The sequence below is a fragment of the Elephantulus edwardii genome, unplaced genomic scaffold, assembly GCF_000299155.1.
Source record: "Elephantulus edwardii isolate Elephantulus edwardi_28Jun2011 unplaced genomic scaffold, EleEdw1.0 scaffold00122, whole genome shotgun sequence".
Classification (NCBI taxonomy): domain Eukaryota; kingdom Metazoa; phylum Chordata; class Mammalia; order Macroscelidea; family Macroscelididae; genus Elephantulus; species Elephantulus edwardii.
The window spans coordinates 4,310,767-4,326,283 of NW_006399872.1; positions in this window are offsets into that span (position 1 = coordinate 4,310,767).

A 15,517-nucleotide genomic window follows, 5' to 3' on the forward strand; every position below is an offset into this window, starting at 1 on the left:
AACAACAACAACAACAACAACAACAACAACACTTTGCTTTATCTTTCTGAGCTGCCATTTGAAATCTTCTGTTCAACTCTTTGACTTCCTGATTTCTTCCCTTTGCTTTGACTTCTCAGCACTCTAGTGCAATATTCAGAGTTCCTTCTTCTCTCAAAGCTCTTGTAGTCTTCGTTCATTATTATCCAGTGCTTAAACCTGTTCTTGAGACGGTTTTTCAAGGTCAAATTTTGGTTCTTATGGATTTGATTTTATTTTCTTTAGCTTCAGTTTGAACATGCATATGAGTAATTGATGATCTGTTCCACAATCAACACTTCACCTAGTTTTTACAGCTGATACTGAGCTTCTCCCTTGATTGTTTTCTATAATTTTTATATCTATTATCAATGTAGGGTATGCTTGAAGTCGATTACTTTTGGATTGGGTAAAAAAGAGTAGATTAGGGACAGCTGGAGGAAGTATGAATTGAGTAAAGACAGATGCCACATAAAGATCTTCAGGGAATTCCAAGAATGCTAAGGAAGAAAACAAGGGTAATTCCTTTATTATAATGTATTTAAATATCTGATACAAACCTATTCAAATCACATTCTTTAGACTTAATGTCCCTATATCGAATTTAAAGAGGTGAAAGCCAAGTAAACCAAAAAGCAGCAGCATTCCTTTCTGCAGTAGAGTGCATACCCAGATTTCTTACTTTCACACCTGAATTTGAAGCATTAAATTACAGATCCTTTGAGATCATAAATCCTAACCGTACATCTGATTATTACAGATGTCAATCACCATTCAGACACTACTTAAGCAATTAGTAGAGCTTTCTTCTCAATAAACAACAGTAATTATAATCTAGTTCAGTTTATGTTGCGTATACTTTGGTGGCGGTGCCATTATGTAAATGGGAGCCTTATTAATTTAATATATTTTGACTATGTTGGTACTGTAAATTAGAGACAATTTAGATGTTTTTAAAAACTTCATTATGTTGCATTTTTTGCTGACTACTAAGGCATGAAAAATTAACTTGAAATATATTACTGAATATAAATGTAGTTATCTCCATTCTGTTTATGATAATTGAATTTGATTTGCCAGAAAAATCATTCCCATTCTGCATTTTGATTGAATTGTTAAAGAACGGGTTTGGCAAAACTAAGACAATTAATTTTGATACAATGCCATTCTAAATCCAAATCTTATGTACAGTAAGTTAAACTACTTTGCAACTTTTTTGTATGTATATAATAAAACCATCTAGGGAACTGACTTCAAATAAATTTGAAACATAGCATGTTGCTTTTGTTGAAATTGAGGCACTCGAGTTTATAAAACCATCAGTATTTATGCATCATTATTCTTCCAGTGAATTACAGCTTCTGAAACCTCACTGAACGGTCAGCTATGAGCCAGTTCTGATTCGATGGCCCATAATACAACAATAACAACAACAACAGCAACAATCCTCAGTAAAGGCATTGGGCGCTACAAAATACTAATGTAAGTACTGGACAAAAGAGTAAATGTTTGAGTCCAGGCAGGAGTACCTTGCAAAGGACTTTTGAAAAATCAGCCATTGAAAACTTTAGAGAGCATAGTTCTATTTTGATACATATGATACTGCCAAGAGTGAGAATTAGCTAAATAACAACTGTTTTATTGTTATTTCTACTAGATGAAGAATTGAAGAAATGAAATATTTCACTAATGAAAATGTAAGTATTCCATTAATGAAAAGGAAAGTAGTGGTCAGAATCCATTTAGTGACTGTCTCATGATTTGCTTCTGAAAAGACTATACAACACAGAAAACCCCATGTTCTGTTCTATTCTGTTTTTCTGTTTGTTTTGTTACTCAAGTTCTCATTCCCGTAGAGTCAGAAGTGAGTCATAGCTGTCTGTGTCTTGGGTTTCTGAGACTATAAATTTAACTGAAGGAGATTGTCCATCTTTTCCCCACAGAGCGTCCGAGGGATTCAAATCACCAGAGATGCATGTTTTTTGTGTTAGCAATATCTCTCCAGATAAGCTACTTGTTGAAGAAATGTCTAAAGGCAAGGGCAGTGGAAGTGTTAACTTATTTTGGAATTAGGGTAGATGTACTGGCTTATATTCATATAACTTGGTAGCTATTCTCTGCTAGTCTACTGGCAAGAAGTTGAGCTGCAATCCCAAAGGCATGCGGTTCAAATCCACCTGCTGCTCTGTGGGAGAAGGATGGGCAATCTTCTCCTGTGAAGTTAACTGCCTCTGGGAACCCACTGGAGGGTCAGATAAGGGTTCCTTCCCAATGGTACACAACAATAATAACAAATGGCAGTTGATAGCATTTCAATATTGTTTGCTAACACCATAATTCAAAGGCATCAATTCTTTACCAACACCATAATTCAAGTGATGAAGGAAACCATTGATTTTGTTATTGAATGAGTTAAAGCAAAGGGTTTATGAGTGGAGATATTAAATTTGTGGGTAAAGAATTTGGTTGTTGTTGTTGTGTACCATAGAGTCATAATTGACCCATAGATGACCCTTCAGTGGATTTTCAGAGGCAATTAATCTCACAGGAGGAGATTGCCCATCTTTCTCCCATGGAGCAGCTGGTGGCCTTGAACTGTGTGCCTTCTAGACTACAGCCCAGCTTCTTGCTGCTAGACCACCAGAATTCTGATTTTTTTTATAGAATGAAAGAGTTAAAATCAAAGGGTTTATGAGTGGGAATATCCAGTCTGATAAAGAATTTGATTGTTGCTATTCTAAGAATTTGGTTAATGTGAAGTATCTGTCCATGTCCTGTGACCATTTTGCAATTGGGTTATCTTTATCTTGTGGTGCTTGAGTATTCTATAAATTCTAGATATATTTAAGTCTCTTATCATACATGTCACTACCAAATATTTCCCCCCCCCCCATTCTGTGCCTTTCCTTTTAACCCCGTTGGAGCAGTTTTTTGATGTGCACAGGGATTTGATTCTTAGAAGGTCCCCATTAATCTATTTTATCCTCTCCTGATTGTAAGTTTTTCAGAATACTTGGAAGACTGTTCATGTTGTGGCTTAGGGATTCTGAGTTCTTCTAAGCTTTTCTCTGATGTAGTTTATAGTCTTTGGTTTTACTCCTAGGTCCTTGATCCATTTTGCGTTGATTTTTGTGTATGGTGTGAGGTACAGGTCTTGCTTGAGTTTTCAGCAGATAGTTTCCCAGTTCTGCCAACACCATTTGTTAAAAGGTTGTCATTTCCCCTCTTAACTGATTTCATATCCTTGTCAAAAATCAATTGACCATAGAGAGATGAGTGGATTTCTGGGTTCTCAGTTTTATTCCACTGAGGTATGTGTCTGTCATTGTACCAGCACCATGCTGTCTTGGTAACCATGCTTCAGATGGTAAGCAAACACATGAAGAAATGTTCAGAATCCCTAGCTCTAAGAGAGATGCAACTCTCGAAACTGTCAAAACAGCTATGAAATATCATCTCACCCCAGTAACAATAGCAAAATTCAACAGAGCAGCAAACAGCAAATGCTGGTGAGGTTGTAGAGAAACTGAAACCCTTATTCATTGCTCAAGAGAGTGTAAAATGGTGCAACCACTATTGAAGGAAGTCTGGCACTTTCTCAAAAAAGTTATAAATAGAAATACCATTTAATCCAGCTATTCTCCTACTGGAAATATACCCTAAAGAAATTAGAACTGCCATCCAAACACATATATGCATACATATGTTTATTGTTGCATTGTTCACAATAGCAAAGAGATGGAAACAACCCAAGTGCCCATCAACAAATGAATGGATAGAAAAGCTGTGGTATATTCACAAAACGGAATACTATACAGCACTGAAAAACAAGGAACTCATGAAATATACAAAATGGTTGACTCTGTAGGACATTATGCTAAGTGAAATATCTCAGTCACAAAAGGACAAAGACTGCCTAATACCACTGTTATAAAACAAGACAGACATGGGGGTTGGGAGAAACTAAGAAATGAGTAGAAAAAAATGTACACTGCATTAAAACAGACGAGAAATAGAACTGCTTAAAACATAGAATTAGTTATTATTTGCATGACAACAGTCCAAAATAAGAGCTGCATAGTAAAGTGAATTCGAGAGTGGGGAGATGGATTGTACAACAATGGAAACAAAATTTTTTAAGAGAAAAGCAAACTAAGGACGGGTGAGCAGGGAGGAAAATGTTCAACAGTGAGTGATTGGAAAGCCAGGTTCTGTATAAACTTTCATTAAAATCTCAATTTAAAAAGTAAAAGAAATACTTAGGTTGGGTTTAGAAGAGGACATGGCACATGGTGTGATATCATTGTTGTTATCAGATGGAGCCTTGCAGAAAGTAGAGAAGACAAAAAAGTCAATTTATGCTTTCTTAACTATGCAAAGGCCTTTGACTGGTGGATTATAACATACTATGCCCAACACTGATGCAAAACCTGTGGTGGACAGTGTTTGGTGGAGCTTCCCGATTAAAACAATGTTAGAAGCAGTAGTGGCATCCACTTCCAAAATACTTTGCCTTGGGAAACTCTGTGACCTTGGAGAAATGATGAAAGTTATACAATTGTTCAGGTCTTTGCTATGAGTCATCTACGACTTGATGGCACTTAACAACACCAACACCAACATAGAGAGAGCTCTGTGGGCCTAGCGGATAGAAAGCTATGCTATCAAGTCAAAGGTGGGTGATTTTAATCTGCAGCCCTCAGGCCTGGTTTTAATTGGTTTTGGTCTAACATTCTTCTAAGTGGTATAGCACTGGTCTGTCCATTTGCTGTACACACGTAACATGTGATTGCTGTGATGTTAAATACTGTGACACTGATGCATCAAATACTATAATGGTTACCCATTGTAGACAGTGTTTGGTGGAGCTCCCCGATTAAAATAAGCTTGGAAGCAGGAGTGGCATCCACTTCTGAAATAGCTTGCCTCCAGAAACACTATTAACTTGGAGAAACGGTGAAAGTTATACAATTATTATTCAGGTCTTTCGTTTATAGGGTCAACATGAATCGTCTATGACTCAACGGCACTTAACAACAACAGCATGGCTAATATTGAGAAGAATGGGGATCTCAGAACATTTAATTGTGCTCATGCAAAATCTATACCTAGATCAAGAGGCTATGGTGCAAATAGCAAGGGGAACACCTCATGGCTTAAAGTAAAATCAGGGTTGGATCCTCTCTTCATACCTTTTCAATCTATATACTGACAGGATTATTCAAGAAGCTGAATAATTCTGAAGAAGAATGTGGCATCAGGATCAAAGGAACACTCATTAACAATCTGTGTTATGCAAATGACACAACCTTATTTGCTAAAAGCAAGGAGGACTTGAAGGTCATGCTGCAGAAGATGAAAGACTCTTATTATGGCTATGTATCACTGAATTGCCTATGACCCATAACAACCCTTTATAGAGCAGTTTTGAAGCCTGCCCTGTCCTGAGCCAGTCTCACTGATTGTGACACAGAAACCCCCATTACCCCAGTCACTGTATCAATCCATCTCATTCGGGGTCTTCCTCTCCTGTGCTGTCTCTACACCCTTCTGAGCATGATATCCTTCTCTAAAGACCAGTCCCTCCTGGCCAAGTGTCCAAAGTATGTAAGACTACAGGCTTCAGTATGAATTACTTATCAACATCAAGAAGACAAAAACTCTGATCACTGGAAAAATGGGCAACATAATGACAGATGAAGAAAAGATTGAAACTGTCAACAACTTCATCTTACTTGCAACCACAATCAACAAGCTGGGTACCAGCAGTCAGGAGATCAGGTGATGCATTGTACTGGGACAGTCTATAATCATGGACTTTTCCAAATTACTGAGGAACAATGATGTCATTATAAGGACTAAGGTGTGCCTACTTCAGGCCATGGTGTTTTCACTTGTTATGCATCTGAGAGCTGAACAATGAATAAGGATGACAGAAGAAGAATTGATGCTTTAAGCTGTTGTGTTGGGGAGGAGTACTGAGTAGTTCATGGTAGCCAAAAGAAAAAAATACAGTTATGTCATGGGGAAAGTATAGCCAGAATGCTTGAAAACAATGATGACAAAGCTTCATCTCATATACTTTGTATATGTTGATAGAAGAGGCTATTCCTTAGAGAGGAACATCATGTTTGAAAAGGTAGAGGTTGGCAAAAGAGAAGAAAACTCTCAGTCAGATAGATGTACACAGTGACAGCTGCAATAGTCTCAAGTATGTCTGAAATGATGAGAATGACATAGGATAGAACAGGGTCCTATCTGTTCCATCAGAATCTGTTGTTCATGAGGTTGCTATGAGTTGTACTTGACTCAATGATATGTAACAACAGTAACACTCTCATATCCACTGAGTTGGAACTGACTCATTGTTTAACCCCAGTGGGTTTTCAGGAGGCTATAAATCACATAGCAGGTTGCCTCTCTTCTGTGGAGCTTCTGGTGTATCAGCCAAGCAACGTCTTTAGGTAGTAGCAAAATTCCCCATGAACTACCAAACCAGAACATCTCCTGTGGAGTATTTGCAATTTCTTAGCATTAGGCTACCAGAGCTTCGTTTTAAAAAAGTGATACTATAAAGCTTACAGTCTTGGAAACCATATGGGGCAAAATCTTATTATGTGCTATAGGATCGCTATAAATTAGAAATGACTTGGTGACCATGAATTTTAATGGTGCCTGGTTTATAGTAAGCAGGGATAGCTCCAGAATACTGAAAAGCAATGATTCCAGTTTGGAGACTAAGGTATGCCTGATTTGGGCTATGTCTTCACAGTTAGGTGCTGTGCATCAGAAAGCTGGACAATGACTAGGGATGATAGAAATAGAATTGATACCTTTGAGCTGTGGTGCTGGAGAAGAGTGTTGAATATAGAATGGACTGCTGGGAGAACAAACAGGTTTGTTCTGGAGAGGGTGAAACACTCCTTGGAGGCAAGGATTCTAAAGCTCCATTTGACATACTTTGGGTATGTATCCTTGAAGAGGGATATCATACTTGGGAAGGTGGAGGGACAGCACAAGGGAAGAAGACCCTCAATGAGATATATTGATTCAGTGACTGGGGTCATGGGGGAGGTGTGTCAGACACAATAAGATTGGCTCAGAATAGAGCAGGGTTCAGAGCTGTTGTACATAGGGTCACTATGAGTCGCAGGTGACTTGACAGCACATAACAATATTATTAATTTCATCTTTATTGTTTTTCATCATAGATCATTTCTGTTCATCATTGTATGCTGTCAAGTCAGAACCAACTCATAGCTGACTACCCTTCAGTGGGTTTTTAGAGGCAGTAAGTCACTTGGGAGGAGATTGTCCATCCTTCTCCCATGGAGCAACTGGTAGATTTGAACTCTGTCCTTTTGACATTGCAGTTCAGCTCCTTACCATTTGGCTACCAGAGCTACCTACAACAGTAAGAACAACATGTAACTTAAGGTAATTTTTACAATGGGTCCTTTTGGAAGGATATAGTTGCAAAACACAGCAAACTTAGTTGGTTCTTGGTTCTTCTTTTATAGTCGTTTTATTATTCATTGAAGTTTGTCTGCAAAGAGATAAAGAAAGATTGACTCAATGGTAGCGAAAGACTAATGCTAGTACCTGGGTAATTTTGATTGCCTGAACAAGGCTGAATTCTGTTACCACTCCTACACAGTGAGTGCTGGTAAATTATATGCAAGAGGATTTTTTTGCAAAAACTATTCCAGTTAGAGGACTAAACTATTGTCTTTATTGTTAAAACCAGATTGAACTTGCTAACATGTCAAAGCGAGGCTGAACACATTATATTTTAATAATGTATTTAAGGATGGATTGATGTAAGACTGTAAGAACAGCTACAAATGAGGAAGCTCTGACATTCTGTAGGAGTAGGAGATATTATGTAATAAAATGTGTAGGGTATTACAGCTTTTTTGGAGTGGATGACAGAACACCTGGAGAATGGAGCTATTGAGAAAACTGAAATCATTAATCTCCTCATTATAAATGCATTAATATGCACAAGCAAAGCAAAACAAAAACTTAGGAAACTTTCCAGATTATGGAGATGCAAAAATTTTCAAAATCAAGTTAGGTATGTACAAAAAGAGAAGTTTGTTATTGTCATGTATGTTGTATTTATTATGATTTCTGTCACTCCCCAAACCCAGAAAAGTACTCCATTTATTTAAGAATATTTTATTTTCATTTTATTTCAGAATATTGAAATAGAATAAACTTTGTTTAAACTTTTACCTTTTAAGTGTCTGGCAGTAAGCAAAATTTTGGGAGGTTATAAAGGTGAATAATAGACAAATTGACTTTTTCTTCATGGTAGTTACTGTTTACAAGAGAAAATAATTGTTAATCAAATAATCACATAGGTAAATGAAAAAAAATAAAGTGTAATAAGTATTGCAAATGAGAGGTCTATATTCCTCTGAGGCTGTAAAGTGGAACAGTTGACCTGGTTTGTACTGCTCTACTAATCTAGAGTCTTGTCAACTACTTGCTATGCTGGACAATAAATAAAGATGACAGAAGGACTGATGCCTTTGAGTTGTGATGTTGGAACGGAGAGCTGAGTGTTCCATGGACTGCCAAAATTACAGATATGTCTTGGAGAAAGTGCCGCCAGAGTGTTCCTTGGAGGCAAGGATGGTGAAGTTTCATCTCACATACTTTAGGCAAGTTGTTATTCTTTGGAAAAGGATGTCATGCTTGGAAAGGTGAAGACTCGGAGAAAGGGAGGAAGACCCTCAATGAGAACGATTGACACAGTGGCTGCAACAATGGGATGAAGTATATAAGAGATGATAAAAATAGCACAGGATAGGACAGGGTCGGACCTGTTGTTCGATGGGTCTCTATGAGTTATTCATTACTTGACTGCACTTAGCAATAATACTTACCTAGGGAGCTCTAAGTGGCCTACTTCATAGGGAGCTGCACTGATAACTCAAAAGCTGGCCTCTCTGCTAGGTTAAATCCACCAGCAGATCCCTAGGAGAAAGATGGACAGTCCCATCTCCCTTTATTTACAGCCTCAGGAGCCATAGAGGAGGGCCAGTTATGAATGGATCCTACTTGGCAGAAATGGGTTTGAATATTCTTTATTAACTGAAAGGTTAGCAGTTCAAGTCAGTCAGTGGTGTTATGGAATATAGGCCTAGCAACCTGCTTCCATTAAAGTTACAGCCAAGAGAAGGTCATAGTGCAATTTCTGCCTGTAATACAAGGAGTTGCCATGAGTGGGAACTGACTCATACCTGTGGGTTAGGCTTCCAGGTAAAGAAGATTTTTCTTGGGGATTGTTGCTTTGATTTCTATCCAAAGGATACTTAGGAATTCCATAGGTAAAGAAAGTATAATGTGAGGGTGGAGAAAAGTAAGTCAGACAAAAGGCCCAGAGAGATAGCCTTTTTTGGAAGGGAAATTGGTATATTTAGAGTTCTAGCAGCAGCTTTGGATGACAGAGTACAGACAATGGTTGTGAAGCACAGAAATGAAGTAGTAATAGGGAATAAAATCCCTAATTTTAAACTGTTACATGGATAAGCATAGCAGGATTGACTCTATAGTACATAACAATAAAAAAACTCCCATGGTTATTTGGAGGGGATACTTAGTTCATTGTGGTTAAGTTTGGGGATGTAAGAAGTACTAATTGCAACTTCCAGGAAATCCCTTTAAAATAAGAAGACATTTCACTTCCCTCCTCCTCTCCTTCTTCCATTTGGCAGAAATCTGAAGAAACAGCTGTAGCTGTATCAGTCATTTTGAATTATAGGTTGATCTTGGGATAGAAGAAGACCTATCTATATGAGAGAGCAACAATATCTAAAGAGCCTGGGTCCTCAACAATGTCGTGCTAGACCCAGATTAACCATCTGCACACTTTGAGAGGAGATAAGTAAAAATATTCTCTAGTGTTGTCCTGCAGAGGGTGAAATCAGGCTGCTCCTTGGAAGCAAAGATTTTGAAACTCTATCTCACATATTTAGGGCATGTTTCCAGGAGGAACCAGTCCTTGGAGAAGGACATCATGCTCAGAAGAGTGGAGAAACAGTGCAAGAGAGGAAAAGCCTGGAAGAGATGGATTGACTTAGTGGCTGGGTTATGGGGATAGGTGTGTCAGAGATAATGAAAGTGGCTCAAGATAGAGCAGGGTTCAAAGCTGTTTAACATAGGGTTACTATGAGTTGCAAGCATATTGACAGCACATAACAACAACAACAACAGTGTTTAAGCCAAGAAGCTATGGTGACTTGAGAAAAAATAAATTTAAATTTTTAGTCTGTTAATTTAAAGGCATGTGGTTCAAACAGTTTAAACCCAGCAGCAGCACTCATATTGACACTATGTATAACAGCTCTGAACCCTGCCCTCCTCTCCTGAGCCAGTCTCTGACACACCTAATCCCACTGCCCCAGTTATCATGTCAGTCCATCTCCTGCAGGATCTTCCTCTCCTGTGCTGTTCCTCAACCTTTCCAATCATGATGTCCTTCTCCTACAACTGGTACCTCCTTGCCAAGTGCTCAAAGTTTGTGAGACAGAGCTACAAAATCCTTGCCTCAAAGGAGAAACTTGGCTTCATCTTCACCAAGGAAGAACTATTTGTTCTCCTGGCTGTCCATGGTATGTTCAACATGCTTCCCTAGCACCAAAAACTCAAAGACATAAATTCTTCTTCTTGCATCCTTAGTCATTATGCAGCTAACTGATGCATAGCAAGTAATTGGAAAGACCATGACCTGGATCAGTTGCACCTTAATCTCTAGACTGAGATCATTACTCTTTAGCACTTTGGAGAGATCCTTGACAGCAGACTTCCCTAGTGCAATACATCTTTTCATTTCCTGACTGCTAGTGTCAAGACTGTTTATTGTGGAGCAGTGTAAGCTGAAATTATTAACTACTTCAATCTCTTCTCCATCTATCAGTGCTGCCATTGGTCCAGTGGGGAGAATCTTTGTCTTTTTGATGTTAAGCTTCAATCCATATTGAAGACTATGGTCCTTGACCTTCTGCAGCAAGTGCTTCAGGTCCTCCTCAGTTTCAGCAAGCAAGGTTGTATTATTTGCATAAGACAGGTTGTTGATGAGTCTTCCTCTAATCCTGATGCCATATGATCCTCATAAAGACCAGCCTCCCAAATGATCTCTATACAGATTGAAAAGGTATGGAGAAAGGGATGTAGCCTTGACACACTCCCTTCATAATTTTGAACCATGTAGTGTTTCCTTGCTCAGTTCTGATGACTGATTCCTAGTCCAAGCATAGATTTTTTTTTTAATTTTTTTTCCAAGCATAGATTTTGCATGAGAATAATCCAGTGTTTTGGGTTTCCCATTCTTCTCAAGTTAGCCATAGTTTGTAATTCTCTACATAGTCGAATGCCTTTGCATATCAATAAAGCATAGAAAGACAATTGTCTGGTATTCTTTGCTTTCAGCCAAGACCATGTGAAATTGGCAACAATGTCTCTAGTGCCACAACCTCTTCTAAACCCAGTTTGCACTTCTGGTAATTCTCTGTTAATGTACTGTTGTAGTCAGTTTTGGATAATCTTCAGCAGGATTTTGCCTGTGTGTGATATTAGTGATGTTGTTAGATAATTTCCACACTCTGTTGTGTCATCACTTTTTATTGGAATAGGAATAAATATGGATCTCTGGATCTCTTCCAGTCAGTTGGCCAGGTGGCTGTCCTCCAGATTCTTGCCACAGCCTGGTGAGCACATCCGGGGAAGCATCTGTTTATTGAAATATATCAATTGGTATTTCATCAATTCCTGGGGACTTGTTTTTTGCCAATTCCTTCAGAGCAGCTTGAACTTTCTTCTTCATCACCATTGCCTCTTAATCATATGTTATTTTATGAAATTATTCTGTGTCAGTCAATTCTTTTTGGTACAGTGACTCTGTGTAATCCTTCCAACTTCTTATAATGCTTCCTGGACCGTTCATTATTCTGCCCATAACATCTTAAAGTATTACAATTTGAGGCTTGAATTTGTTCTTCAGTTTCTTCAGCTTAAGAAATATTGAGTGAGTCTGGCCCTTTTGATTTTCTGACTCCAGCTCTTTGCATTTCATTGCAATACTTTGGCTTTGTCTTCCCATACTGCCCTTTGAAATCTTCTGTTCAGCTCCTTAAATGTCTTGATTTATTTCCTTTACTTTGGCTTCTCAGAACTCTTGTGAAATAGTCAGAGTCTCTTCTGACACCCATTTTGGTCTTTTCTTTCTCCTATGTCTTTGAAATGACCTTTTACATTGTTCTTGGGTGATATTCTTTATAGGATATAACAGTAGAGTTTAATTTACCATTATTTGTCTTATTGATTTTTGTGCAGTTGTTTTTCTGTTACTTACAAACAATATTAAATGTTATCCCTGGGATAATACAAATCTAGAAATAGTTTAGCTCACTGCCTAGAAATCCACAGGTGAGTGCTACCTCTTCATGAATGGCTTGAGAGGGAAGAGTTTGCTAGCTAACAGGAGATTCTATTTAGCCGTTTACTTGTCAGCATTATCTTAGGGCAGAGTCCTTAGATAATGTTTAAACAAACCATGATAATTAAATATATGATAATTTATAGTGAATTCAACTAACTATATCCATGACCATGCATAGATTTGACAGATGGTATTTCTGTATGTGTAGTTGTACACTCTGTATGTAGATCTCTGTGTAAAGTAGAGTCCATAGAAAATATAAAGTTCCAGAATCTACCCTAAGGGAATAAAAACGTTTTCCAATAACCAATGTGTATCTTTCAGTTTAGCATGGCTTCTTTGTCTAAGTAGAAAACAGGGATATTTTAGAACAGTGGATGCCAAGGAAAGACAAGACTAAAAAAGGAAAGAGATAAAGTTCTATTCTTCACTTAGTTTATAAAAATACTGGTGAACTAATGATTATACTTTGAGATGTAGATGTACTGAATGAAACATACTTACATTAAGTTTATGTTTCTCGGGCTATATACCATTTAGGGAATTTACTTTGAAAGTTTCTCTGTGTTACAGATCACTTTATTAAGCTAAAACTTATTTGGAAGTTCTGTATATAAAGATGCATATAGCTGCTCTGATTGCCCAAGGCTCAGGGATACACAGCCTCCACTGTGGTTGCTGAAGGGGCTTTGGTGAAACCCCTTAGGGATCCAGGACTCACAGACTGGAAAACATCTTAAACTCGGTAAGTTACTATTGAGTTGACTCCAAGTCATGACAAGCTCAACTGTTTTTTAGACTTCTTAACGACTAATCTTTCAGAAGGTGATCTACAGGCCATTCTCCTAAGGTTCTTGCACATGGACGTGAACCGCCAAACTTTTGCTTATCTGCGACATGTTTGATAGTTTATGCCACCCAGGGATTCCACAAAACAATGTAAAACTCTAACTCATTGCCATTGAGTTGGAACTGACTCATAGCTGACTCTCCAGCAGGTTTTCAGAAGCTATAAATCTTGTGGGAAGACATTGCTATCTTTTTTCCCATGGAGTGAATGGTGAATTAGAACTTCCTGCCTTTGGTTTGGCAGTGTAACTCCCTTCCCACTAAGCCACAAAGAAACCTAACCTGCTGGCTTACTTGTACTGTCTTTTTCTCTGGTGCTCTAGGGACATGTCTTCTCTCATGATTGATGTCAAAGTGGTAGTTCTACGTTCAGTGACTACCAACTAAGACAGTCATTAGTTCCAGCCACCAGGGCATTGTGAGCTTCTGGTCTCTTACTGAATGCCATGCTAGCTTCCTGGTTTAGGGTCTTATTTTTATAATGACACAACTAAGGCCCCTGAAGACTGAGTTGGAGGTATTCCTAAGGGATCACACCATTGTTATGTTCAGAGTCACTTGCTTGAAACATAAGCTTGAAGTTGATATTCCTTCCAGTCTTCACACAAAGGAGAAGTTCTTGCCCACAAGTGCCTTGGTACTTAATGTCAACAAATCGCTTCCATTCTCTTTCTACATACATGTCTGTAGTCTAAGCTGTGCCACTATTGTTTGTTACACAGCATCATTTGATTTTATTTATTATTTTCACTAGGATTAAAAAAAATAAAGACCTAGTATGAATGAATGTATAAGCCTTTTGCTTTTAACCGTGACACACTTGAATTATTGTCCCATCTCTCCTCTCTAGGAATGAATCTAAGATTTGGGCCTTTGTAAAGTAACAGTGACGGCACTCCTCAGGTAAACCCAGGGACCACCGAGGACACTCTAATGCTTTCTTGCCAGTTCTCAACCTCCTGGCTCCATTTGCTTCCTTTCTGAGGCTGGTAAGATTTCAGAACTCCTTTCAAATTGCAAGCCATCAATTCCTTAAGTCCTTTCCACTTTCTAAAGTTTCTAATGATTCACGAGGTTAGAAAGGGTGTTTTTTCACTCTCCACTGCCAGGAAAACAAAACCAAACCCGTTGATCATTAAAGAGAGAAGTCAAATATGACTGAAGCCTAGGTATTTTTCCTTGAGGTCAAAGCTCTTAATTTTGTGAAGAAACAGTAACTCCCGATGACCACTGGGGGTCCCCAGTAGGCTTTTGTAAGGCACGAGAGGCATCGCACTGCTCAGCCCCCCTCCCGGGCTGTGCCGGACGCCGAGGGCAGGAACAACATTAAGGCTCTGACGTCAGCCAGGCAGCCGGGGGAGCCATGCTGTTGCTGTGCCCATAGGTATGGCTAAGTCTCTGAGGAGCGAGGCCCTGTGCTTTCCCCGCCAGCCCAATTTTCAGCTTAAATCATTGCCTTAATGTTATTCTAATGTGCTTTGGGGCCCTGGTGGGTAGAGTGGGTGGCATGGGAACAGCATTTAATTTCCTTTGGAGTTTGCAGTGTTCCTGACACTTAACGGGAACTTGGGTGAAAAAGAGAGTCTGCAGCTTCTTCTAGCAGCAAGCAACTTCCGAGGGTTTTTCCTTTTTTTGGCAAATTTCATGGCCAAGTTAATTTTTCCCCCTTTTCTACTGGAGGTGAAGAAGGATGGAAACCTCAACACACATAATAAACTTAGTATGTACTGGGTATTCTACATTAAGTATATTGGTAAATTTTCAAAGCAACTCCTTAAGGTTGGGGTTCTTGCCTCAGATGATCAGTTGAGGAGGGAGACAACTTTCCTGCTGTCAGGCCAATGGAGCCTAGGAGCCAGCAGTGCTGCTAGTCAATCTGGGCCACCACATCTGTGCTCTGCTGTGTCCACCCTCTCTTCAGACTGTAAGAGTTCTTATGAAGCAATCTAGTAACAGCTTGCCTTGAAGCTTTCAAAAGACATAACCAAATTCATATACGTGAAGTATAATAAAACGAAATGCTAACAATCTGGAGAGGACTTGAAGCACTTGTTGAAAAAGAGCCAAGATTACAGCCTTCAATATGGATTGCACCTTGACTTCAAGGAAACAAAAATCCTCATTACTGGGCCAAATAAACAACATCATTACTGTTGCTTTGTATACGATTAAGGCGGAAACAACTCATAACGAACCCTCCAG